General features: G+C 44.3%; 1 long non-coding RNA gene across 1 annotated transcript in view; it reads right to left on the bottom strand.

Moving 5' to 3' along the window:
• Positions 1–969: 969 nt before the first annotated feature.
• LOC145512859 (uncharacterized) overlaps positions 970–27,155 on the bottom strand; it is a 39,732-nt gene continuing 13,546 nt past the window's right edge. The window contains exons 5-7 of the long non-coding RNA XR_014058861.1: positions 24,941–25,108; positions 4,126–4,761; positions 970–1,115 (exon numbers count right to left, since the gene is read on the bottom strand). This is a non-coding gene — a long non-coding RNA (uncharacterized LOC145512859). The remainder of the gene's footprint in view (positions 1,116–4,125; positions 4,762–24,940; positions 25,109–27,155) is intronic.

Below are 27,155 nucleotides of genomic sequence, written 5' to 3' on the forward strand. Positions count from 1 at the left end.
ATCTTTGTCAATGTCCAGCACTTAGTGTGCCCCACTAAACTCTGAGAACAGAAGAGGTGGAGGTTAGAGACACCCATCGGGATCAATCAGAACTTTCCACCTCAAGGGTAAGTGGCCCTGACATCTGTCCCTTCCCTCTTCCAGGGAGCAGAACAATCAGCAGATTGCTCACCTCTTTCTTCCTGGTTTTGGCACCCCTCCAGATTCTTGACAACACCGATGTCATGTCCTCTGTTGAGAGGACCAAGATCACCTTGCTTTTTGTGATCATCCATATGTGTTGGCTGCTTTTGTTGCTACCACAGTTATTACTGTGAATAATTACAGCTTCCAATTACTGATTGATTACTGGACATCAAATATTGTTCATCCGTGGGTATGGTCTCATTTAATCCACACAACAGCTAATAAGGTAAATACTGTCATCCCATTTTTCAGAGGAAGATGTTGACACTTACAGAGGCTGAGTGACTCATCCAGGGTCACAGAGCTAATAAATGGAAATTGAAATCACAGGTTGATTCCAAAGCTCATTTGTTGTTGTTATTATTTAGTCACTCAGTTGTGTTGGACTCTTTGCAACCCCATGGACTGTAGCGGCCAGGCTCCTCTGTCCATGGGATTCTCCAGGCAAGAATACTGGAGTGGTTCCTTCCTTCTTCAGGGGATCTTCTGACCCAGGGATCCAACCTGTGTCTCTGTGTTGGCAGGCGGATTCTTTACCACTGAGCCACCAGGGAAGCCTTCCAAAACTCATACTCTTAACACTATGCTAATTAAGACTCTCTTCCATCCTCAGAAAGAGGAGAGGGATGTAAAAGAATGGCTAGCTTTCACTAGGCCTACAGTTTTGTTGCTGTTTTGTCTGTATCATAAACAGAGATTACCATGAAGTGGAACCCCTTGTTTCCTGGGCTATGGCCTTTCATAAAGGGACCCTAGGAGGTGGGTATGTTCATGTGTGTGTACCTCTAAATGTATGAGGGCCATCCACAGGTAGAGGACGGTCAGGTAAGACTGCTTTCAGCACACACGGCTCCTGCCTCGCCTCTGACACTCACCAGCCTGTTCTCTTGAGCAACTCATTCGCCCTCTCTGGGAATCAGTTTCTTCATCTGTAAAACAGGGATAACAAAACCTAGGTTATGGTCAGCAAGCACATTCAAGGAGATCCCAAGTGGGATGTACCCAGCTGAGTGTCTAACTAAAGCAGAGCTTGGAAACAAAAGTGTGCCTGAGACAGTGGTCCCATAGCAGGATCTGGAATAGGAAAAGCGCGGGGTGGGGGTGTGTGGCTGGGTAGTGGAACGGAAGGGGGTGGACACCATCCTTTTGTTCTGAGTGCTAAGTTTGCCCTCTCTGCCTCAGTTTCCCTATCCTCTTGCCCAGGGTGCTGGCCAGCTCCCCACGTACCCTCCATCCTGTGCTAAGTGCTAGTGCTAAGTCGCTTCAGTCGTGTCAGACTCTGTGCGACCCCATAGACGGCAGCCCACCAGGCTCCCCCGTCACTGGGATTCTCCAGGCAAGAACACTGGAGTGGGTTGCCATTTCCTTCTCCAATGCATGAAAGTGAAAAGGGAAAGTGAAGTTGCTCAGTCATGTCTGACTCTTAGCGACCCCATGGACTGCAGCCTACCAGGCTCCTCTGTCCATGGGATTTTCCAGGCAAGAGTACTGGAGTGGGGTGCCATTGCCTTCTCCACCCTCCATCCTGCTCCCAGCCAAAAAGAAGATCCTGTTCCTTGTCCACAACTCAGGTCACAGCCACGTGTGCTGGGCAGCAGGTGGTTGGCGAGACCCCAGCGGGCTTCTGGTCCAAGAAGTTTGACCACCTGTGCTATGAGCCACCTTCTCTTAGGAAACCTAGAATCAAGTGCATTCCTGACCACCTCTCTCTGCCAAGGACACATGCGTGCATGCACACACACACACACACAAACATGCAGACAGATACAAAGATGCACAGACATACTGGCTCGCTCCCAATCCCCAGGCCCAGCGGTTCCCCCTCTTCAGCTCTGACTCTGTGGTCTAATAAGGGTAGGTGAGAAAGGGTCATGCGATTCCAGGGAGATTCCCAGTGCTCTCCTCCAAAAGCCTTTCAGTTGAATGTTCAGTTCTGGGCTGGCGTCCAGAGCCCGGGGCCCCAAGGCTGAGTCATGGGTTCCTCGAGCCCCAAGTCGCAGTTCTAGCCCAGTCCAGACCTCGGGCCTTTAAAAAAAAACTCACAGGTCATCCCTCTGAGTCAGCAAAGGTTCCCACAGAAACTCCATTTGGTGTGGATTTAATCACAGGGTATTTTTAAAGCCTCATCTGGAGGTAATTTGGAATTTAAATTACCAGGAGAGAGGATATTTTTACCAGAAGAAGGGCTTGGAATAGTTATATCCTGTCAGTTATTGATCAACCATTTCCAAAGGATTAAAAAAGTAGACTTGTTTTTACCAAATATGTTATAAAAATTCCCTTCAGGATTTGGTCACTATTAGCGTAACTGATATAAATTGTTCCACGACACTTAGGAATGTGTTCCATGACACATTTCACGAATTTTCTAAATCAAATTGAATCATACTTAGACCTCCATCTACCGGGATTGCAGAAAATTCCCAGCCACTTTCCAGGGCCCCTCACTCTCCCTCCACACAGAACTCTGAGGCCTTCAGGGTTCCAGAAACACGGAGAAGGGCACCGGGTCTGTGATGGTCACTACTGAGTGGCCTCTTGTCCAAGCTCTAGCAGACCACTTGGAGGCTGCTGCTGCCGCTGCCCACAGCATCCCCTCCAAATCCAAGGCCATAGCACAAGTATTAGGCCCCGGCCATCCCTTCCCCTCTTAGTCACTCCCCCAAGGCCCTGCCAACTCCAGAGTGCCTGGTGGAGGCCCAGCACTCAAGGGTCCTGCCAGCCCTTAATGACTTCTGGGCCCTAGGCCCCCTCCCAACCCTCTCCATCTCTAACAAGTAGTGTTAAGACTCCAAACCCTTAGAAAATCTAAGAAAGACCTCTAACTTTTCCCTGGGGCAAGAGAAACCCAGCCCTCCAAAACGCAGAGGCCTCTGGAGAGGAAAATAGCTCACATTCTTTTCCAGTGAGCCTGCAGAAGAAAAACAGACATGGTTAATTTCTCAATCACAGTAGTCCCTGATTTAGGCAATAATTACTCGATTTACTGAGTATTGCACACTCTTTGGGGAGTAGGTAGAGAAACTGTTGGGACCAAAATAAAAAACAAAAACAAAACCCCTTCCTTAATAAAGGTTATGAAATCTTTTGGCTTCTGTGATTTTCAGGGTCTCTCTAGGATACTCCTGTTTGGACATGACATCAAGCCACACAGATGCCATCTAGTAGCTTGGTCTCGTGGTTGTTCTTCTTTGTGGAAGAACTACACTCCATTTGAGGACAGATGAGGTTGAGATGCCTCCTAGGTGGCACTAGCAGTAAAGAACATACCTGCCAATGCAGGAGACACAAGAGACATGGGTTCGATCCCTGGGTCAGGAAGATTTCCTGGAGGAGGGCATGGCAACACACTCTAGTATTCTTGCCTGGAGGATCCCCGGACAGAGGAGCCTGATGGGCTACAGTCCATAGGGCTGCACAGAGTCGGACACAACTGAAACGACTTAGCGTGTATGCATGAGGTTGAGATAAGGGATGACACTGAAATTCAAGTAAACATGGGTTAGCTTCAACTCACACCCAATACCACAGAAGGCAGGGGAGCTTATGGTCAGAGGAATGGCTGTGGAATCAAATCAATCAGAGTTTGAGTTCTGGCTCCATGACTTTTTGGCTGTGTGAATTTAGACCAGTTACTTCACCTCTCTGAGCCTCAATTTTTCCATTTCTAGTGTATCAACAACCTTGCAATTAAAAGAGCTTTTCTTTACAGGATTAAGTAAAAATTTCATAAGCAACTTGTGATTTATACTAAGTATTCAGTTCAGTTCAGTCACTTAGTCATGTCTGACTCTTTGCAACCCCATGGACTGCAATGCAGCCTGCCAGGCTTCCCTGTCCATTACCAATACCAACTCAGACTCATGTCCATTGAGTCAGTGATGCCATCCAACCATTGCATCCTCTGTCATCCCCTTCTCCTCCTGCCTTCAAACTTACCGCATCAGAGTCTTTTCAAATGAGTCATTTGAGTTCTTCATTGTGTCAGGTGACCAAAGTATTGGAGTTCCAGCTTCAGCATCAGTCCTTCCAATGAATATTCAGGACTGATTTCCTTTAGGATGGACTGGTTGGATCTCCTTGCAGTCCAAGGGACTCTCAAGAGTCTTCTCCAACACCACAGTTCAAAAGCAGCAATTCTTCGGTGCTCAGCTTTCTTTATAGTCCAACTCTCACAGCCATACATGACTACTGGAAAAACCATAGCCTTGATTAGATGGACCTTTGTTGGCAAAGTAATGTCTCTGCTTTTTAATATGCTGTCTACGTTGGTCATAGCTTTTCTTCCAAGGAGCAAGTATCTTTTAATTTCATGGCTGCAGTCACCATCTGCAGTGATTTTGGAGCCCAAGAAAATAAAGTCTGTCACTGTTTCCATTGTTTCCCCATCTATTTGCCATGAAGTGATGGGACAAGATGCCATGATCTTAGTTTTTTGAATGTTGAGTCTTAAGCCAGCTTTTTCACTTTCCTCTTTCACTTTCATCAAGAGGCTCTTTAGTTCTTCTTTAATAAGTATATATTTGATCAACATCCCTCTTCCTGGCATGGAGCTCCTAGGACCGTTGGAATTTCCTGTAATGCAAGCAATACAAGTGTCTTTTGTTGTATGAATGAGGTGACTTTGGGGAAGCACATAGGTCACCTCAGGATGGGGACTGGTCACCAGAGGAATCAACAGGTGATTAGAGACAACTTTCAGCCTGCTTTGGGGAGGGGAGAGCAGCTGAAGACTGAGTTCAGTCACTAAGGGACAGTAATTCAATCTATTGTGCCCATGTAATGAGGCTTCTATAAAACCCCAAAAGTGGAAGAGTGGTGAGCTTGGGGACGGCATGGACACTCTAAGCCCCTTCCCACATACCCTAGCCTATGCTCCTCCTTCACCTGGCTGTTCCTGAAGTATATCCTCTTATAATAAACTGGTAACCTGTTCCCAGGTGGCTCAGTAGTAAAGATTCTGCCTGCTAATGCAGGAGATGCGGGTTCAATCCTTGGGTCAGGAAGATCTCCTGGAGGAGGAAATGGCAATCCACTGCAGTATCCTTGCCTGGATAATCCCATGGACAGAGGAGCCTGGTGGGCTACAGTCCATAGTGTTGCAAAGAGTTGAAGAGGTGTTGGAGAAGACTCTTGAGAGTCCCTTGGACTGCAAGGAGATCCAACCAGTCCACCCTAAAGGAAATCAGTCGTGAATACTCATTGGAAGGACTGATGCTGAAGCTGAAGCTCCAATACTTTGGCCATCTGATGTGAACTGACTCATTTGAAAAGACCCTGATGCTGGGAAAGATTGAAGGTAGGAGGAGAAGGGGACAACACAGGATGAGATGGTTGGTTCAATCACCGTTCAATGGATATGAGTTTGAGTAAACTCTAGGAGTTGGTGATGGATAGGGAGACCTGGCGTGCTGCAGTCCATGGGGTTGCAGAGCTGGATATGACTGAGAGACTGTACTGAACTGAGTGACAAAGCACACACACATAATCCAGTAAGCTAAATGTCTCTCTTGAGTTTTTGAGTTCTGTGAGCTGCTCTAGCAAACTAACTGAACCAAGGATGGGGTCATTGGAATTCGCAGTTTTTAATATGTTGGTCAGAAGCACAGGAGAGAACCTAGGCTTGCAACTGTCACATGAAGTGATGGTGGGGGTGGGAACAGTCTTGTAGGACTAAGACCTTAACAAGGGGAATCTGATGTTATTTCCAGGCACACAGTGTGAGAATTGAGTTGCAGGACACCCAGCTGGTGTTGGAGAACAGTTTGGTGTGGGGGAAAAAAACCACATTGGGACTGGTGACAGAATCTTACAACTATGGCACGCCAAGACGGAGATATCTCTGTGTCAAGAGCTTCAGAAATTAAATTTTGTACAGTTTTGCATAGTCCATAATATTTCAGAGAGGGAAATTCTCTGGCCTGGATTGGTCTTCTTAGCCTTTATTAAATATAAACACATTCTTCAGCCATTGAATGGACTATAGCCTGAATTCAACAGTGACAGGATGCATGTCACTCAAGAAGCCAGACTGCCTGATGGAGCTGCCCTCTGAAGGACCTTAACAGTATCCAGGGGGTTCCATCATCAATCCTCCTCTTGGAAAGAAACAAGGACTTAAATAATTAGAGAGTACCATGTTTCCTAAAAGTCTTATTGATGTATCTCTTCCCTAAAATTATCCTTCAGAAAAGAGGGAGTGGTCTTAGACAAGCTCTTAATTACAGGGTGTTCTCATAATAATTGTATTTTTGAATAAGAGAACACTATTTGGAGTATGTACAAAATCCTCAGAGAAACTCAATCGATGCTATTTTTACGTTGGTAAGGAGATCACTCGACAGATTTTATTTAAAAAGGAAGCAAAGAAATGAATATAAATGTACTCATTATTTCTGGGGCAAGACCTTCACAAATGTGAGCACTGGTGGTGGTGGTTTAGTCACTAGGTCGTGTCCGACTCTTGCGATCCCATGGTCTGTACCCCGCCAGGCTCCTCTGTCCATGGGATTCTCTAGGCAAGAATACTGTAGTCGGTTGCCATTTCCTTCTCCAGAGGATCTTCCCAACCCAAGGATCAAATCCATGTCTCCTGTGTCCCCTGAACTGCAGGCAGATTCTTTTACTGCTGAGCCACCACGGAAGCACTGGATATCACTGCAAACAACCTTTTAAAGATCACTGATCAAAATGATACTAAAACTAGTTATGTTACAGAAATCATACATATACTCACAAAGGAAACTTAGAAAGTTTGTCTTACATATATGCCAGTGGGTACTTTGGCTTGGTATAAATTTCCAGTAACAACAAGAAAAACAGATTTACAAAGTGCTGGATTCCAAATAGTTTTAGGAATTAAAGATAACTGTGGGAGAGGACTCAAGAAGCAGCTCCAGTGAGAGAGACAGTGATGGTAAAGAGAAGTTGGAACAAATCTGTTCCATGAGATGCAAAAGAGGGAAAAAAAAGGTAATCTTTCTCTGCGATTTTATATCATGTGATGTGTAAGTTTGTTGTAAATAATAAATTAAATATCATTAGCTGTATTTGACTTTTCTGCCGACATTCCTAAAACTTTCTACATTCAAGTTGTGTCCCCTTCCCAAAGTTTTTTGTTGTTATTGTTTGTTTAATCTCTCATTTGGAAAAAAAAGATGAAGGTCAGGGTTGACTTTTGCTCGGGTATATAATTTAAGCTGTAACAGGAAAGAAGGTGATGAAGGCCCCTGACCTTCCTTGCCAAGCAAGCCCACCTGTGCTGAAGGTAACAGACTCCACTTAGACTTGATTTTATTTGTGCCTCTTTCGCAGGACCAGGTTTGAATCCCTGGGAACCTCAGCACGCTGAGGACATGTTGTTGTTGTTCAGTTGCTAGCTGTGTCCTACTCTTTGGGACCCCATGGACTGCAGCATGCCAGGCTTCCCTGTCCTTCACTATCTCCAAGAGTTTGCTCAAATTCATGTCCATCAAGTCGGTGATGCCATCCAACCACCTCATCCTCTGTTGTTCCCTTCTCCTCCTGCCTTCAATCTTTTCCAGCATCAGGGCCTTTTGCAATGAGTCGGCTCTTTGGAGTATGTATGCTCTTTGGCATGAGGTGGCCAAAGTATTGGAGCTTCAGCTTCAGTATCAGTCCTTCCAATGAATATTCAGGGTTGATTTCCTTTAGGGAACTTAGAACTACTGCCTTCACTTACCCAAGAGCAAATAATTGCCTGGTTCTTCCCAAGAAGAACTCCTAAATGCTCTGGACTGAAGGTGTCCCCAACTCCCCAAATTCACATATTGAAGTCCTAACCCCCAGTGAGATGGTGTTTGGAGATGAGACTTTGGCAGGTAATTAGGTCTCAATGAGAAGATGAGGGTGGGGTCCCCATGGTGGGATTAGTGTCCTTATAAGAAGAGGAGGGGACCAGAGCTTCCTCTTTCTGCTGCATGAGGATCCAGGGAGAAGGCAGCCATCTGCAGGTCAGGAACAGGCAGCAAAGAGGTAATGAACTTCTGTCTGGCTTCCCTGTGGAACAGCAGAAGAACTGACTTCCTCTGTCCATGGCTTCGAAAGTCCAAGCCATCACTAAAGCCATCACTAAAACCATCACTAAAACCACTGATTGGAAAGGCTCATGATTCCACAGGGAGCGTATGGTTTCCCTCTCCCTACTGGGGGTCCCCCAGGCATCAAGGAAGGCAGAGAGGGAGGGTTCCCAAATTTCACCCTCCTTTGTGGCCCAGGAGATATAGTCAGGGGATAATTGACTGTCTGCAAAGGACTCTGTCAGGAGCTGACTTCCCACTCCCTCTTCCCCTCCCAGCCAACTGGGAGCCAACTCCGCTCCCCCGCCAACTCCGTCTGAACTGTAGACAAAGCAGCCAGTTGTAACCGAAATGACAGAGTATAGAATATCCAAGGTTGTTTCCAATTAGTTTTTCAAGCAGTCCTACAGAGGGGGTCAGGTTTTTTAAGTGCTACTTTGCACATTAAGTAATCATCACTTTCAGCCTCTCTGAGCAGAGCGTCCAGAGCACCTTCTCTTGGGTCTCCTGGGCAGGAATCCAGAAGTTTCCATTTCATGGAAATCCAGAGCCTTTATCCTTCCTGTCAACGTTGCTGATAAAAGTTGTAGATCATTAGATCCTGGGTAACTCAATGTGGCAGCGGCCTTTCATGATGTTTACTTTTTTAAAAAGTTATGACGTTGAGAAGGTAAGAGCAAACTGTTCCTGGTGAGATGCCTTCCCTGTACCAGCTCTGTCTCCAGTAACGCTGCCCCATGTGGAGGTTTGTGCAGAAGCTTGACAAGGTGCTAAATGACCTCAGTTTATTTCAATGGGAGGAAGGTTGTTTTAGTCGAATTCATAAGCAGATCGTAAGAAAATCAGTGAGGCCTATTGGAAAACTGCCATGATGAGCAGGATTGAACCATCATGATTTAAACCCGTTGATATTAATGCAGAAAATGTATCAGAAACTCCCCTTCCCTCAGTAGTTCATGAAACTTGGATACACATAAATGGAAGACCTTAGTGTTATGGCAAACCTTAGGCACACCTTTGGAAAGCTTAGATAAGAAGCCCTCCACCAGAAGCTCATAAAACCCAAGTGGGATGGAGTTTTGGAGTCAGAACAGAGCCTTCAGCTTTGGGCCATCTTGGAGTGTCACCTCATGCTGTTCCCTTCTTCGTGGAGGCCATCCTTCCGCTCTTCCTACCTTGGCAACACTTAGCCATTTTCAAGGACCACCTCAGGGACTTTCCAGCGGTCCAATGGTTAACACGCCACACTGTTAATGCAGGGGGTCCTGGTTCGCTCCCTGGTCAGGGAACTAGACCCCACATGCCACAACTAAGACTCGGTGCAGCCAGACAAAGAAATAATTTTTTTAAAAAAGGACCAGTTCAAGCCCCGAAAATTAATTTGGCATCAGTCTTGGAAAGTCCAAAATTGTCACCTTTATAATTTTGAGCACCTTTATAATCTACCCCCCTTTATAATTTTGAGCAAGAGTTTGAACACCATTGAAGACTGGAGAATCACTGCCTCCAGAAATAATCCCTTCTAGCTTCAAATAGCTTCATTTTTATTAATAATAATATATACTATTTGGGCTTCCCTTGTGGTTTAGCTGGTAAAGAATTTGCTCGCAATGCAGGAGACTTGGGTTTGATCCCTGGGTTGGGAAGATCCCTTGGAAAAGGGAAAGGCTACCCACTCCAGTATTCCTTCCTGGAGAATTCCATGGACTGTATAGTCCATGGGGTCCCAAAGAGTCGGACACAACTGAGCAACTTTCACTTTCATATACTGTTTACTGTGTATTAACTTCTGCCTGAAAACTGTCACGTGATGTAATTCTCACAACAACCTTATGAGGGAAGGTTTTGTTTCTCTTTGGGAATCCAGTATGGACTGCACAGCGCTGAGCACACCTCTGATGGACTGAGTGGCAGTGGAGAGAGTATCAGTCCAAGGGTCTGGTGTCCTGGATTCTGGTTCCAGCTCTGCCACCTCCAGACCAGTCCTCCCCATTCTCTAGCCTCTGTTTCCCCACATGAAGCAGATGATGTGTTGATGTGTGCCCCCACCTCTCTTTGATGCTGGCCAGCTAAGCGCTGGAGCTCTTTCAGGCCACAGGACTGGACGTTAAGGCCAGGGAGATGGAATCCATTACTTAGACTGAATCACGTCCTCAGGCACCCATCTGGGGAAGCGGGAACAGTCCTCTAGAGCACACAGCTGGCACAGGGAGCCAGGTAGAACCCATGGGCAAGCGCTAACTTCTGTAGGCACCTTGATCTATTTGTCCTCTACACTCTCCAGGCTGATAACACGCAGAACTAACCCTTGCATAATGCAAAGTCTTTCAGCCTCTAACCTTTTCAGAACTTTCTCAATATTTAGCAAAATATAATTGCAAAAGATAATAAAGATACTCCACTCATAAGGTTATTACGAGAATAAAATCATGTGACAATTGTCAGGCAAAAGTTAATACACAGTAAATAGTATGTATTATATTATTAATTAATATTATAGTATATTATAGTATTATATTATATTATTAATAAAAATGAAGCTATTTGGAGCTGCTGCTGCTGCTGCTAAGTCACCTCAGTCATGTCCGACTCTGTGCGACCTCATATACGGCAGCCCACCAGGCTCCCCCGTCCCTGGGATTCTCCAGGCAAGAACACTGGCATGGGTTGCCAATTCCTTCTCCAATGCATGAAAGTGAAAGTGAAGTCGCTCAGTTGTGTCTGACTCGTAGCGACCCCATGGACTGCAGCCTACCAGGCTCCTCCGTCCATGGGATTTTCCAGGCAAGAGTACTGGAATGGGGTGCCATTGCCTTCTCCATATTTGGAGCTAGAAGGGGTTATCCCCCTTCTTTTCTAAATCTCAATATTTCACACAGTGTCAGTGATAATCTCCAGAAATTTCTTTGGAAAATTCCTTACTGGCTGATTCATCAAGGAAGTCAGGAAGGTGGACTGGGTTCAGCCTTCATCATTGTGTTGGGGAGTTTTTCTTTCATTTGTTCATGTATTTCACAAGCTGTGTGTGGTGGGTGGTGGTGGTGGGCTATTATATCCTAGGCACTGTGCTGAGTGGTGTCTTGGTCATCTACAACGATGAATAAGAATGGACACAGTTCCTGTCCACAAGGGGTTTATAGTTTCAATGGTGCTAAAAATAGTAAGCAAATAATCGCACATTATGATTAAAATTTGTGGTGTCATAAAGAAAAAAACACACAGGTTGCTAAGAGGGAGACCTATCTTAACCTGAGGGTGAAGTGGATAAGAGAGGGCTTCCTGGAGGAAGTGGCATTTAAGCTTAGACCTGAAACATTCAGGAAAGAAGAGTGGTGAGGGTTGGGGAGAGGTGGCTCCAAGGAGAGATAATGTGTGATCTGACCCACAACATATTGTGCTGGGTTGGCACTGGACTCATAATCCCAGCTCTAGCTTTCACTGACTGTGAAACTTTGTGTGAACCACCTAACCTTTCTGGGCCTCAGGGGCTTTTCATTTTGTTTGGTTTTTGTTGGTTTGTTTTTTATCCCATCTGTAAAATGAAGATCTGCTACCTCAAGCAAATGTTGTGATGCTCAGATGAAAGCATTGGCTAAGATATCACCCAGAAAAAGAATTCTATGTGAATAAATATGAGAGATTCTTATTATTGACACTTGTCCTTGAAATTCACTGCTCTGTGAAAGTGAGATTGTCCGTGGGAGAACTTCAACTGACATTTAGAAAAAATGTGAGTGGAATGGGTTTTCCTTATTTGGATTGTCCACTTTAAATGCAATATTCCCAGATAATGTACAGACACATGAGGGGGATGCAGAAGGATTGGGAAACCTGGTCCCAGATGACCTTGAGAGGGAAAAGCCAGCAGACGAGTGATGGGAGAAAGGGGCTTATTAAACAAACCTCACCGACAGTCCCTCACCCTTCTTTTCCAGATGCGCCTCAAAGCGTTTGCCAAGAACTCTAATGAGAAACAGACCCACTCTCTATCCTTCACCTGTAGATTTCTAAGCAGAGATATTGCTGCCACTTCTGCTCAGAGTCCAAGAGTGGTTTGTTTTCAATTCTCCCTTGTAGGAATCGGGGCTTTGAGAGTTGGAGAAAACAGTTCAGAGTTTTCCTTCTTCTATACTCCAGCCAAAATGCACAGGGTCAAAAAACGAAAGGTAGAAAACCCAGGACATTTGGTGGAGGACTGGGGTTAATCACCCACCGGAAGCCCTGGTAGTTAATTACCCAAACCCGTATGTTGAAAGGAAGCAGAAGAATCCTAGTTTGCACACAGAAATGTTTACTCAGTCGTGGGAATGTTCATGTTTATGGTCCCCACCCACCCACCCACCAGCTTCAGTGTGGGTCAATGAATCTATTGTGGAAAAAAGAAAGCCAAGGCAAGACCTTAGCCAGCAAAACGTAGAAGTGGGATTTGTCTCCTTAACCTGAAACAGAGGTTATAAACAGAGATTTGCCAACTTCTACCATCTTGGATTGGGGGTTTTCCTTCCTAACTGCATAAGATTCTAAGACAAATGTGTTCTCTGCTTTTGTCTTTTGGTTCAGAAATCCAGGCCTGCCCCTCTTCTCCACCACCTGCCCTTGTTTCTCTGAGGCCTGTTTCAATCTGTCTTGCTTATTTCCTCGGGTTTCCACAGTCTTCGCTTGCCTGTTCAACCTGCAGAGCCAGGATGGAGATTCTTTCTGCAAGGCATTCTCCCCAAGAAGCCAGCACAGACCCTCGCTCTCTCTTTCTGTGTTTACATACAACTGTGGGAAGACCATACTTTTCTATTTCTCATGTCATGCTGCCTCTTAAAAAATCCTTATTTCTAAAAACTTTTCCTTCTTGGGACTCCCCTGGTGGTCTTCACTCTTAGTCCTGCTGGCCAAGACTCCTTACTCCTAACACAGAGTGCCTGGGTTCAATCCCTTGTCAGGAAACTAGATCCCACATGCTTCAACGAAGACCCAGAGCAGCCAAATACATAAATATTAAGGGGAAAAAAAAACCTTTCCCTTCTTACAGGCAATCAGGATAATGGTTTGCTAAAAAAGAGTTGAGCTATAATTGGCCTAAGTGGTGGGAAAAACCAATTCTTGACTTCCTTTTGGATCGTTCACCCCCACAGCACCCAATTCCTCTCCATGAGAGCACTATGCTCTTTAAACTAAGCTTCACCCACATGAAAGTTTGCCAAGACAAACCCTCTATGCGGGAGGAGCTCCCCTAAAAGCCTCTTGTTGGAATAGTGTGCCATGTGCCAAATGAATGCGCAGAGGCTTAAAAAACGAGCTGGGAAACCATTTTTATGAGAAAGTTACGTGAAAAAGAAAAGCTGGAAGCAAAACTGGAATTTCATGTGTTCAAAACTATGGAACCCGGACATTAGATTAAAAATAAAAATGCTTGCTTAAAAATAAGAAAGTTTGAAAGAGAAGATTCCAAGAGGCACTATAGCTATGAAGATAGTTGAGTGGGATGAGAATGCGCTATGGGGCCAGGCTACTTGCCTCCAGGTGACAGCTCTAAGTGAATTCTAGGAGCTTCAGTATTCTCATCTGAAAATGCTCCTCCTCTCTGAGAGTTCTGGTGGGGATTAAATAAAGTGATGTATGTGAGAGTTCTGGGGGCTTCCCAGGTGGTGCAGTGATAAAGAAAGACCCCATGGACTGTAATCCACCAGGCTCCTCTGTTCATGTAATTCTCCAGGCAAGCATACTAGAGTGGGTTGCTGTTCCTTTCTCTAGGAGATCTTCCTGACCCAGGAATCAAACCTGGGTCTCCTGTATTTCAGGCAGATTCTTTACCGTCTGAGCCACTAGGGAAGCCCCAGTGGTAAAGAATCCCCCTGCCAATGCAGGAGCTGCAGGAAACATGGATTCGATTGGGTCAGGAAGATTCCCTGGAGTAGGAAATGACAATCCACTCCAGTACTCTTGCCTGAGAGAGTCGGACACGACTGACCGACTGAGCACACAGCACATACACGAGAGTTCTAGCTACACCTCTTCAGCCTTAAGTTGTCTGTTATTCTGCACTTTCTAAACTTTCCATGATGTTTGTATCCTCATTGTGGGGAAAAGTAAACTTACAATAACAACAATGTGGTCCAAGTCATTTCAAACAAGGTACATTTCAAACAAGGTAATGTTACCCAGATTGGATATCATATCTAGTGTGGCAAAACTTCTAAAGTGTTTCCTAAAGCTTTAGTAATAATTGGTCTAAAAATGCAATTACTTTATCCTGCCAATAAGGCAACCATAGACTCAATCTGCCATGGTAGAGAGAAGGTTTCATTTCTTTGTAATGATGGCTGCTCCAGGGAGCACATTTCAGGGATACTGGTGCCTCCCACAGAGATGCAAGGAACCTGGCTTTCTGCTTTGAAAGATACCCAGCAGGCTGAATGCCTCTGAGGAATGAGTTCCCCTCCCCCACCCCCTTATATCCTCTGAAATGGCAACATTCTTCTCATCAAACATTTTCATTAGCATCCTTTTGTAACCCATTAAGTCCTTAACAGCAGCTTTGAGGAGTCCCACCTGTTTTCCATCAAGATTTCAACTGTATGGCCAGCACAAACATGTGTGATAAGTTGATGCTAAAATACCATGACACACTCCTTGGATTTACTAGCATTTAATAAATGAAGGAGAAAGCTTTGCCTTTTATAGCTCTGAGCCTCCCAGGCCCAAAGCAGACATAGCAGTTGCTTCCTGCTAAGCATTCATCACCCACTGCTTCCAGATCCGACGGCCAGTCACCTCCCGTCCCTATAAGGGCAGGAGGACCCCTCTCTTTAGGAGTAGCAGGCCCAGTGTTCTCAGTCCTGACTGTAGCTCAGTGTCAACTGAGTCGTTTTCTAAGAAGCACCCAGGCCCAGGCCCCAGTCCCAGAGATTCTGATTTAATTGGTCTTTGGTGTGTGTGTGGTGGGGATAAGGGGTGCAGGGAATGGGAGCAGGGGACTCGGGGAGTCATAGTTTTGTTAGGTGGTTAGAATAGGAAACAGGAGGCCAAAATGGCAGTGGCTAAAAGACAAGGAAGGGAAAAGCCCGTGAAAATGGAACAAAGGAAGGTCAGAGGACCTGAGTGAAGACCTCAGGTAGAACAAACAGCACTCCTGGCTAAGCCCAATTTGCATAGGGGAGGCCCAGGGGGAGAAAACATATAAAAGGAGGAGCCAAGGCACTCTCTCTCTCTCTCTCTATCTCTCCCCCCCCCAACCCTGCCCCGCGCGCTGGGGCAGTCTTCTCTTCACGTCTTTGGGTCGGCATGCCCTCATGCTTCGAGGATGGATTTTCCTGCTATTATCTAAATAAAAGAGCTGTAACACTGAGCTGTAACACTGATTCCTCTAAGAGCTATAACACGGTCTGTTCGAGACCTGAGAGCTATAACACAGTCTGTCCAAGACCCAAGAGCTGTGACCCGCTGAGGGCTCTCATGTCCATCACTCCAAATCTTTGTTGTGACCAGACAGAACCGAGGAGCATACACTCGCCTGACAGTTTTTAACAACTCCTCAAAGGCCTCTAGTGCATAGACAAGACTGGGATCTGCTGAAAGTGATTTAGATCATAAGCAGTCTGAAGTAAAATGAAAGTCGCTCAGTCGTGTCCGACTCTTTGAGACTCCATGGACTATACAGTCTATGGAATTCTCCAGGCCACAATACTGGAGTGGGCAGCCTTTCCCTTCTCCAGGGGATCTTCCCAACACAGGGATTGAACCCAGGTCTCCCGCATTCCAGGCAGAGTCTTTACCAGTTGAGCCACAAGGAAAGCCCCAAAAGCAGTATAGTCAAATGGAAAGAACATGGACTTTGGAGATTAGAAGTAACAGATTTGAATTCACCATCTGAAAAGAATAAACTGTGTTATGTTAGGCAAGTTTTCTTAAATTCTTGGAGCCTGTTTCTTCATTTCAAAACTGGGGTTAATAATATCTGTCTCATAAGGCTGATATAAAGATCAAATAAAATAATATGAGTAAACTGCAGAGTACTGGGTCTTAGTCACAGCAGTTGATCAGTAGGTGTTAAGTTTTGTTATTAATGGGCTGAACATCAACAGCTATTTCCTAAGAATCAAGGTTCCTTAGGAGAATATAGTAATTCTACCATCATCTTGTGGGGATGACAAAGCCTCTCTTCAAAGTGAAGTGCCTATCATATAAAGGTCAATACAATACTGTACTAGAGATTCTAGTCAACATAATAGAGCAAGAAGAAGAAATAAGACACATAGACTGCAAAAGGAAATATCAGTTCAGTTCAGTCACTCAGTTGTGTTCAACTCTTTGTGACCCCGTGGACCACAGCACGCCAGGCCTCTCTGTTCATCACCAGCTCTTGGAGTTTACCCAAACTCATGTCTATTGAGTCGGTGATGCCATCCAACCATCTCATCCTCTGTCATCCCCTCCTCCTCCTGCCCTCAATCTTTCCCAGCATCAGGGTCTTTTCAAATGAGTCAGCTCTTCATATCAGGTGGCCAAAGTATTGGAGTTTCAGCTTCAACATCAGTCCGTCCAATGAACTCCCAGGACTGATCTCCTTTAGGATGGACTGGTTGGATCTCCTTGCAGTCCAAGGGACTCTCAAGAGTCTTCTCCAACAGCACAGTTCAAAAGCATCAATTCTTCTGCGCTCAGCTTTCTTTACAGTCCAACTCTCACATCCATATATGACTACTAGAAAAACCATAGCCTTGACTAGACGGACCTTTGTTGGCAAAGTAATGTCCTCTGCTTTTTAATATGCTGTCTAGGTTGGTCATAACTTTCCTTCCAAGGAGTAAGTGTCTTTTAATTTCATGGCTCCAACCACCATCTGCAATGATTTTGGAGCCCCCCAAAATAAATTCACCCACTGTTTTCATTGTTTCCCCATCTATTTGCCATGAAGTGATGGGACCAGATGCCATGATATTAGTTTTCTGAACGTTGAGCTTTAAGTAAACTTTTTCACTCTCCTCTTTTACTTTCATCAAGAGGCTTTTTAGTTCTTCTTCACTTTCTGCCATAAGGGTGGTGTTATCTGCATATCTGAGGTTATTGATATTTCTCCCAGCAATCTTGATTCCAGCTTGTGCTTCATCCAGCCACGCATTTCTCATGATGTACTCTGCATATAAGTTAAATATAAAATTGTCTTGATGTGCAGATGGTGTGTCTACATAGAAAATCCAAGGACTCTTAATGAATGCTATTGAAACTAATAAATTTAGCAAGATTGGAGAATGTGCAAGGTCAATCTACAAAAACCAATTATATCTCTGCTGCTGCTGCTGCTAAGTCACTTCAGTCGTGTCTGACTCTGTGCGACCCCATGGACTGTAGCCTACCAGGCTCCTCCATCCATGGGATTTTCCAGGCAAGAGTACTGGAGTGGGGTGCCATTGCCTTCTCCGAATTATATCTCTAAATCCTAGCAATGAGCAACTGAAATTTTCGGTTTAAAAAGCAATACCAGGGCTTGCCTGGTGGCTCAGTAGTAAAGAATCACCTGCCAATGCAGGAGAAATAGATTCAATCCTTGGTCCAGGAGAATTCCATATGTCGTGGAGCAATTAAGCCTGTGCACCACAATTACTAAGCCTGTGCTCTAGAGCCCAGGAACCACAACTACTAAGCCCATGCGCCGCTTCTACTGAAGCCTGTACACCTTAGAGCCCATGCTCTGCAACAAAGAGAAGCCACCACATTGAGACACCCGAGCACTGCAACTAGAGAGTAGCCCCTGCTCGCCACAACTGCGGAGAAGTCTGTGCAGCAAAGAAGACCCAACACAGTCAAGAATAAATAAATTAATTAAAAAAAAATTTTTTTTTAAAAGCAATACTATTTACAGCATAAAAAACCATGAAATACTTAGGTTTAAATTTTACAAAATATGTGTAGGACTTATATGTTGAAATCTAAAAGTCACCATTAAAGAAATCAAAGGAATCTCAAGAAGTTAAGTAGATTAGAGGGCTACATATTAAGATATCAATTTTCCCCAGGTTGATTGAGTATAATCCCAATCAAAATCTCAGCAGACTTTTTGTAGAAATCAACAAATTGATGCTAAGATTTATAAGGAAAAACAAGAGGCTTAGAACAGTCAAAACAATTCTGAAAAAAAAAAAGGAGCTGGAGGATTCATATTATCTTATTTCAATACATACTATGGAACTAGAGTAATCAAGACCTAGTAGCATTGGTGAATGAAGAAAGGGGCCCAGAAATAGATCCACGTATTTATATGGTCAACTAATTTTTGGCAAAAGTACAAAGACAATTCAATGAAAATTTCATTTTTTTTTCAACAAATTGTGTTGGAACAACTGGATATTCATATTAAAAAAAAAAAAAACCTTGACCCTTGATCCACATTCCATAACTTGTACAAAAACTAACTCAATATGCACCATAGACATAAATGCAAAACCTAAAACTACAAAACTCCTAGAAGAAAACATAGGAGAAAAATCTTTCTGACACTGGGTTAGACAAAGATTTCTTAGATATGACACTCAAAGCACAATCTATAAAAGAAATGAATAAATCAGACTTTGTCACAATAAATAGCCGCTCTGCAAAAACCACTAAGAAAATGAAAAAAACAAGCCACAGACTAGGAAAATATTATTGCAAAATGCATCTGACAAAGGGCTTATTATGTTCATAGTGCATAATGAACTCTCAAAATTGAACAAGAAAACAAACAACCCAACTTAAAAAATGGGCAAAATATTTAAATAGGCAACTTTCCAAAGAACATATAGACAGCAAATGAGCATAGGTAAATATATGCAGCATTATTACTAGAGAACTTCAAATAAAAAACACTATATACCTATTGAACCAGCTAAAATTAAAAAAAAAATTGATAATATCATGTCCTGTTGAGGTGGGGAGCAATTACAATTCTCATATATTGTAATGGTGGAAATGCAAAATGGTCTAGCCACTTTGAAAAACAATCTGTTAGCTTATGAAGTGAATAAGCACTTATCAAATGACCTAGCAATTCTATGTCTAGGTATTCATCCAAGAGAAATATAAACATTTTCACATGACAGTCCGTACACAAGTGTTTACAGTGATTTTATTCAAAATCACCAAATGCGGAACTCAAATGTCCATCAACGGGTAAATGAATAAGCAAACTGCAGTATATCCATGCAATGAAATACTACTCAGCAAGAAAAAAGGAAAACTAACCACAGATATATACAATAACACAGATAAATCTCAGATGCATTTTACTAAGTGAAAGAAAAGTGAAAATGTTAGACACTAAGTCGGATCTGAGTCTTTGCAACCCCGTGGATTGTAGCCCACCTGGCTTCTCTGTCCATGGTATTCTCCAGGTAAGAATACTGGAGTAGCTTGCCATTCCCTTCTCCAGGGGATCTTCCTGACCAAGGGATCAAACCCAGATCTGCCGCATCACAGGCAGATTCTTTACCGTCTGAGCCACCAGGGAAGCTAGACACAAAAGTCAGCAATTTATATGATTCTATTTGTATGACATTCAGCGAAAGGGAGACATTTAGGGACAAAGAATAGATTAGTGATTGCCAGGGGCTAGAAGTAGAAAGAAAGGATGACTACAAACAGTGATATGAGGGAAGTTTGGGGGGCAATGTAACTGTTTTATGTCTTGATTGTGATGGTGGTTATATCAATATATGCATTTGTCAAAACTCATAGAACTGTACAACAAAAAGTGTAAATTTCATTGTATGTAAATTATACTCAGTTTTAAAAATGTTGGAGCATCTCTGAAATAAAGAAATACAGAATCTCATTGATATGTGGATTGGTTTGACTCAAAGGTCAAGCAGTGGGTGAAAGTGATTCTTCTTCAGAGTCAATCACAAAATTAAAAGAACTGTATCGAGTAAACTAGACCACTGATTTTAAACCTGGGTCATTGGACCCCTGGGGATTTATCTAAAAAAAGTAGTAATTAGGACTATGGAGTTATTTCCATATTTCAAAAAAAGGTCCTAAGAAAATTTATGTTTTATATGAGTAAAATCTCACATTCTTTTGCTTTTGGCTAGAATTTTCTTTTTCTGCTGGTCATATGTAATTCATAGAGAGTTTAAAAGCCCAACCTGTAGCTTATGGATAAAAGTCCTTCTGAAGATGAGGCTCATGGGGAGAAAATTGTAAAAGGGGTGTTTGGCAGTGAAAAGTTTGTGAATGGCCAGATAAAACCAGACATATGAGGGAGGTAGGGAGGTGAAGGCATACACTCCTCTGGGAAGGTCTGAAAAAATCCAATCAAGGTTTTATTTGCCCAAGATAAATTAGGCTCATCCTGTCAAATGGTGGGGAATAGCACCCTTCCCACCCCCCACTTCAGATCTCTTCAGGCCTGTAGGAGCTCCAAACCACACCTGTGTGTAAATCAGAGACTGAACAAACCCTTGAGAACTGATACCATGTGTCAACCCCCATCTAGAGCTCCCCCTTGCTCAGTACTAGGACATCCCAAATGAAAAGAAGTGCGTTTCTAGGGACTTCCCTGGTGGTCCAAGGGCCAAGACTCCCACTCCCAACGTGGATGGCCTGGGTTCAATCCCTGGTCAGGGAACTAGATCCCACACGCTGCAACTAAGTGTTCACATGCCGCAACTAAAAAGATCCTGCATGTTGCAACTAAGACCCGGCTCAGTCAAGTAAATAGATATCAAAAAAAAAAAAAAAAAGAAGTGCATTTCCGGGCCCAGCCTGAGCCTCTTTGTTGACAACTAGTTCATTGGTTTTATGATTGTTCATCATAACAAGAAAAGTTGGGGTTTTGCATCAACCAACACTAGAAAAAGTGACACCAAGCCCAGGCTGAGGTGGGAAAATACAAGAGATTATGACAGCAACCTTAGACCCACCTGTACAGAGGCCAGTTAACATGCCCTCCTCTGATCAGCTTGCACACAGCTCAAGGGAGCTTAACAGGATTAGGAATAAATATCTTGCTGTTATTTTTAACACAGCTCAACTCTCTAGTAAATCTCTCATTGTCCCTGCCAGTAACCTCGTGGTAAGCAGAGGCATCCACCCTTAGAGACATAGCAGGCAAGACTAGACAATGATTTGTCTGAGACCTTACCCAGCAGTACCTAAAAAAGAGACTCATCATCTTTGGCATCTGTGCCCTTAACGGCATGATAGGAAGTTTAAGGGCTTTGAAGCCAGGTAGAACCAGATTTGAATACTGATTCTGCCACTTAGGAGTCATGGTCAAGTTATCTTGCCTCTTTGAAGCTGTTTTCTTTAGAATGAGGAAATTATTACCTATCTCATAAAATTATTTACTTCACATAATGAATGGAAAGTCCCTGAAATGGAATTTATCGCCTAGGAGATGCTCAGTAAAGGTTGGCTACACACACACACACACACACACACACACACACACACGTATGTACTAAAACCTATATTCACATATAGCGTGCATGTATGCTAAGTCTCTTCAATCATGTCTGACTCTTTGTGACCCCATGGATGTAGCCTGCCAAGCTCCTCTGTTCATGGGATTCTCCAGGCAAGAATACCAGAGAGGGTTTCACGTCCTCCTCCAGGGCATCTTCCTGACCCAGGGATCAAAGCTGCATCTCTTATGTCTCCTGCATTGGCAGGTGGGTTCTTTACCACTAGTGCCACCTGGGAAGCCCATACACATGAAAGTGTATGTTTAAATTTTAATTAATAAATAATTAGAAGAAAAATAAGATGCACACGTTTTCACTTTTGAACGTTTCTAAAAGTGGCTTGTGTCTTTTAATTGATGTCAACCAAAATTTGCTAGCAGCAAATAGAGGAGTGACTCATGACATGGTTGTCATCACAGAGCTGTGCAAACTCAGCCAGTCTCTCCAAGTAGATCATGGAAGTGAGAGCTGTGAGAAGCTGCTGGGGGCTAATTCGTGCCTTGTGGAAGATTATCACTAGACACGACACATCCATTTGTCAAAAGTGCTTGGCTGACTTTCAGATTTCCAGTGATATGCAATTCAGTTATGGAGAAAATGAAACCATGAATTTAACCAAACAGGAAATACATGCAAAACCTGACATATTAACTGTCTTTACTAAGTACATTCAGGAGGTCAAGTCCATGGGTGCAGGCTCTGTAACTCTACATCTCTTTGGCAGTATTTGCCTCAAATGGGAAGTATCCTCAGACTCTAAATACAGAGAAAACTTAGATTGTAAATGGTTACATTAAAGTAGAAAATGGCATGTAATTGTATAAATAAATAAATATACACCATTATTCATTAAAAATTTTAAATGAATTTTAAATTATAATATGATGTGACATTTCTTTATCCACATCAAATTGATGATGCATCTTATAATTGAAGGCATCTTATAATACACTGAACATGCTAATAACTAAGCCTGATAACCACACATGGTCGTGTTTTCTGTGACATTGGCTGACTGGGCTGATTCAAAGGGAGCAGTGGCAGGCAAAACATATGGCCAACTAACACATCCAACCTCATTAATAATTAGGAAAACACAAATAGAGATTACAATGAGATGCCATTTTATAACCATTTTGCGGGTAAAATGTGTAAAAGTCTGAACATATTCAAGTGCTGGAGAGAAAGTGAATTCACAAGATCTTCTATGCATTCTTGTAATTTAGTATAACTATGTTGAAAGACAGTTTGGTCTTCTCAATACTTTGGCCATCTTATGTGAAGAGCCAACTCATTGGAAATGACCCTGATGCTGGGAAAGATTGAAGGCAGGTGGAGAAGAGGACAACAGAGGATGAGATCATTGGATGGCATCACTGACTTAGTGGATATGAGTGAAAGTTGCTCAGTCACTTCTGACTCTTTGCAACTCCATGGACAGCGGCCTGCAAGGCTCGTTTGTCCATAAAGTTCTCCAGGCAAGAATACTGGAGTGGGTTGCTGTGCCCTTTCCAGGGGATCCTCCCTACCCAGGGATCAAACCTGGGTCACTTGCATTGCAGGCAGGTTCTTTACCATCTGAGCCACCAGGGAATGGACATGAGTTTGAGCAAATTCTAGGAGATGGTAAGGACAGGGAAGCCTGGGGTGCCGCAGTCCACTGGGTCACAAAGAGCCCAACATGACTTAATGACTGAACAACAACAACATGAAGTTGAACACACATATACTCTATGGTCCAGCAATTCCATTCCTAGTCCAAGAGTCTTTTGTTCATGTGGACCAAGAATCAATACAAGGAAGTGGCTAGTTCAGCCCAGGACTCAATCACACAAATGCTGGTGTCACGATGTCCACTCTGCCTCTCTATGTATCCTTCCTATTTTATCACACAAGATACTATACACATGCTCAAGAGTTGAGGTTTAATAAAATTAATAAGTTTTACTATTTTATTAAGACATCATCTTAGTGAAACTGCCAATTCTTTTTTTGTGGTATGACAATGAAGAATAAAAGGTGGTAAAGTGGTTAAGGCTCCAAGCTTCTGATGAAGGGAGCCTGGGTTCAATCCCTGGTCAGGGAACTAGAACCTACATGCCACAATGAAGATCGAAGATCCCACGTGCTGCGACTAAGACCCAGCACAGGCAAATAAAAATTTTTTAATGAAGAATACAAAGAGCAACAAGTACAGTGAAATGTTACTGCCTCAATCTATGTTCAGTCACCCAAACTTTAATCAGCCATTGCTTGTGCAAATGTTAATAGAGAGGAAAAGGCAAATAACATTTTAGAATTATTGTGAAAATAGTTTGACCTTGTAGATTTCCTGAAAGGATATCAGGGACTCACAGGAGCAGGCCACACCGTGAGACACTGCTGTGTGGCATTCCACTATATGAATAGCCTCCAAATTAATTAATGTATTCTAATGCTGGGCTTTCTAGGTGGCATAGTGGTAAAGAATCTGCCTGCCAATGCAAGAGACACAAGAGACATGGGTTGAATCTCTGGGTTGGGAAGATCCCCTGAGGTAAGAGATGGCAACCTGCTCCAGTATTCTTGCCTGGAAAATTCCATGGACAGAAGAGCCTAGCGGGTTACAGTCCACAGGGTTGCAAAGAGTTGTACACAACTGAGCACATAGGCAATATTGGTGGACATTTGGGTAGTTTCCAGTTTGAGGCTTTTGCAAATAGTTCATAGCAAGCTCTTTAAATAAAGCTTTCTCCCTGCTATGTAAAACATGTACTTAATTCAATGTCTAACATACAGTACATTTAATACATTATGATTATTAAAATTCCCTTACAGAGATGTCCTCATTCTGTTCTGTTTGATTCCCCTATCCTATCCCACACACAGGACATAGTGGAATCTCCACGCCTACAGATAATAAAAGATGTTTTCTCAAAAAGCCATAAAGATAAATGAATTAGTCACACTAGAAAAGGCAGAAACGAAAATTCACCTCTTCCCTCCCCCCTGGTCCCCAAGGGTATTCCCTGCCACCCAGGAAGCCCTCGTAGGGGTCACCGCACATTGGAGTCTGTTCACTCTAGGTGAACAGTGAATTCACTGTTCACATTCAGCTCTCCCTCCAGGCCTCACTTGGGCACGCTGTCAGCCTCCTGATCGGGCAGCAGACCAAGGTGACAGCCCTCAGAGCCTCTTTGCTCCCACAGGCATTAGTCATGACCGCCTCCACTCTCCCAGCACCTTGTCTTCACTTCCCATGAGGGACAAATCACATTCTTTCGCAGCTGTTTGTTTACCCACCTGCCTCTATGTCCCTCAGGGCTGTGGGCCATCAGGGTGATGATGATGATCCAGGAAGCAGTTTACACTGTAGCTGATGACCCAGCACCAAAATGACCCAGACTGAAGGGCCAAATGTGCTCTTCTTCTCACCTTCCCATGAGCAAGCCAGAGCTGAGGAACTCACTTCTACAAAGAGGCCGCAATTTAGAAAGAGAAGGTTAGTTTTCAGAGAACATACTTGCGTGCTTTCCTTGGGGGAGAGCTTTGCTTAGATTCTCACAGACATTTCCTAGCAGGGGAATTGCAAGGCGTGGCCTGCACCTGGAAGGTTGGAATCCTCACGAGCTCTACCTCCAGCTAGAGAGTCACCACAGGAGCCTCTGGAGCCTCTGGACCCAGGAAGCAGCTGGCTGGAGTGAAACAGGCTACTAGAGGCGAAAAGCCCTGAGTGGCCAGGTGAGCACACTTCCATACCACCATCGGCCTCAGAATCCCATACCTGCTGGGGAAAGCCCTCTAGGAATGATGGTGTTATTGGTTCAAGGGTCCTCTGAGCCGTTCCATAGCACTCACACATCAGGTCTTTTCTGACAACTCAAATTCAACATTGAGACCAATGTCTGGAGCCAGGCCTCAGGCAAACCTCCTTTACCTGCATGTGGGTCCCTCTGAATGAAAGGTCAGAGGTGGCAGTGGCTGTATCACCCCTGGGGCCCTACACCTGAGGCTCTGTGACCCCAAGGGACGGCCTGGCCTGTTACTGCAGCCCGCTCTGGGCCTTGTTTGCCCAGCAACGGCTGAAGGGACATTCAGTGCAAAGTTCAGGATGGTCCTGGGCTGTCCCCCATGGCTGTAGAATTGAAGGGGACCCCAAAGGTCATCGGTTGCCTGCACCTTGCAAGGCCACCCCAAAGTTCTCCCATCTCTGGTCCAGGCAAAAAGCTGTTTCCCAGAAGTGGCTTTACCTGGGAAAGCATTCCCTGTGGGTCCCCTGAGTTAGCTGTCTTTCTCATTGGGACCAGACCCCAGGGAAGCTAGACAGGGGCTATCATGTCATGGCTGAAAAATAAGACGGGGTCCCTTCTCACAGGGCACATTACTAAGTGGCCATGATCACAACACAAGGGGTTTTCAAAGGCTAGACTTGCCCCCTAACACTCCAGAGATTCCAGGGGCAGGTGCCTCACTCCCACAAATCAGGAGGCAGAAGGTGATGGGGCACAGGATATGGGGTTAAGTTGGGCAGGGGGTATGGTGCTCTTTTGGAAAGAGAATTAAGGTCAAACAAGTTCTTTGGCTGATAACTTGTGTTTCTTTTTTAAAGAAGACTTTTAGTGTGGATCATTTTTAAAGTCTATTCAATTTGTTACAACATTGCTTCTGCTTTTTCATGTTTTGGGCTTTTGGCCTGGAGGCATGTGGGATCTTAGCTCCCCAACCAGTGATGGAACCCACAACCCCTGCTTTGGAAGGCAGAGTCTTAACTACTGGATCACCAGGCAAGTCCTGAAACTTGTACGTTTCTATCATTAAAGAATGATTCTATGAGGACTCATGGCTGATGGGCTACCAGAGATCAGCTACCCCAACCCTCACCCTTGAGCTCCACTGCCCTGAGCCTCTCCTGCTCCCCACTTTGCTCCAAACCTCCACACAGCAGAGAGAATCCAGGGCTGAGAGAGAGAAAGAGAGAGAGACCTAGGACTGAGGGCCGCTCTCCCTGGACTCCTCAGACTCTCCCGTTTACCCCACCAGCCCTCAGCTTCCTCACCTCTCAAGGAGGGAAATCTGAAACCTCCTAAGGTTTTTGTGAAGCTCCCGAGAGACAGGGCAGGTGAACTGAAGTGTGAGGTGTACAGAGCCGCACAATGTGAGCTATTTTTAGTGTTACTGCTGATTGCTGAGTGTGGCCATCTCTGACAGGGAGGTGGCATGCAGAGAATGCCCAACTGGAAGGGACATGGGCCACAGGGGACCTGTTGGGGCCTGTGATTCCGGACAGTGTGCCTGGAAGCCAGGTGTGTGAATAGGGAGTATGCCTGAGGCTGTGGACACACACCCCACACACAGAAGTGTAGGTAGTATGGACAACCTCCCTTTGAGGACCAGCTCTTCCTCTAGCCCAGCTTGGACCTGGGAAGCAGAAGCAGGGGGAGGATCAGAGCTTGGGGTGGGAGATGGTGAGGGGGCTGCGGTGGACCTGCCTTGAGCATCTGCTGTGGGAATGCCATTG

The sequence above is a fragment of the Giraffa tippelskirchi genome, chromosome 7, assembly GCF_054371585.1.
Source record: "Giraffa tippelskirchi isolate mGirTip1 chromosome 7, T2T-mGirTip1v1.2.pri, whole genome shotgun sequence".
NCBI lineage: Eukaryota > Metazoa > Chordata > Mammalia > Artiodactyla > Giraffidae > Giraffa > Giraffa tippelskirchi.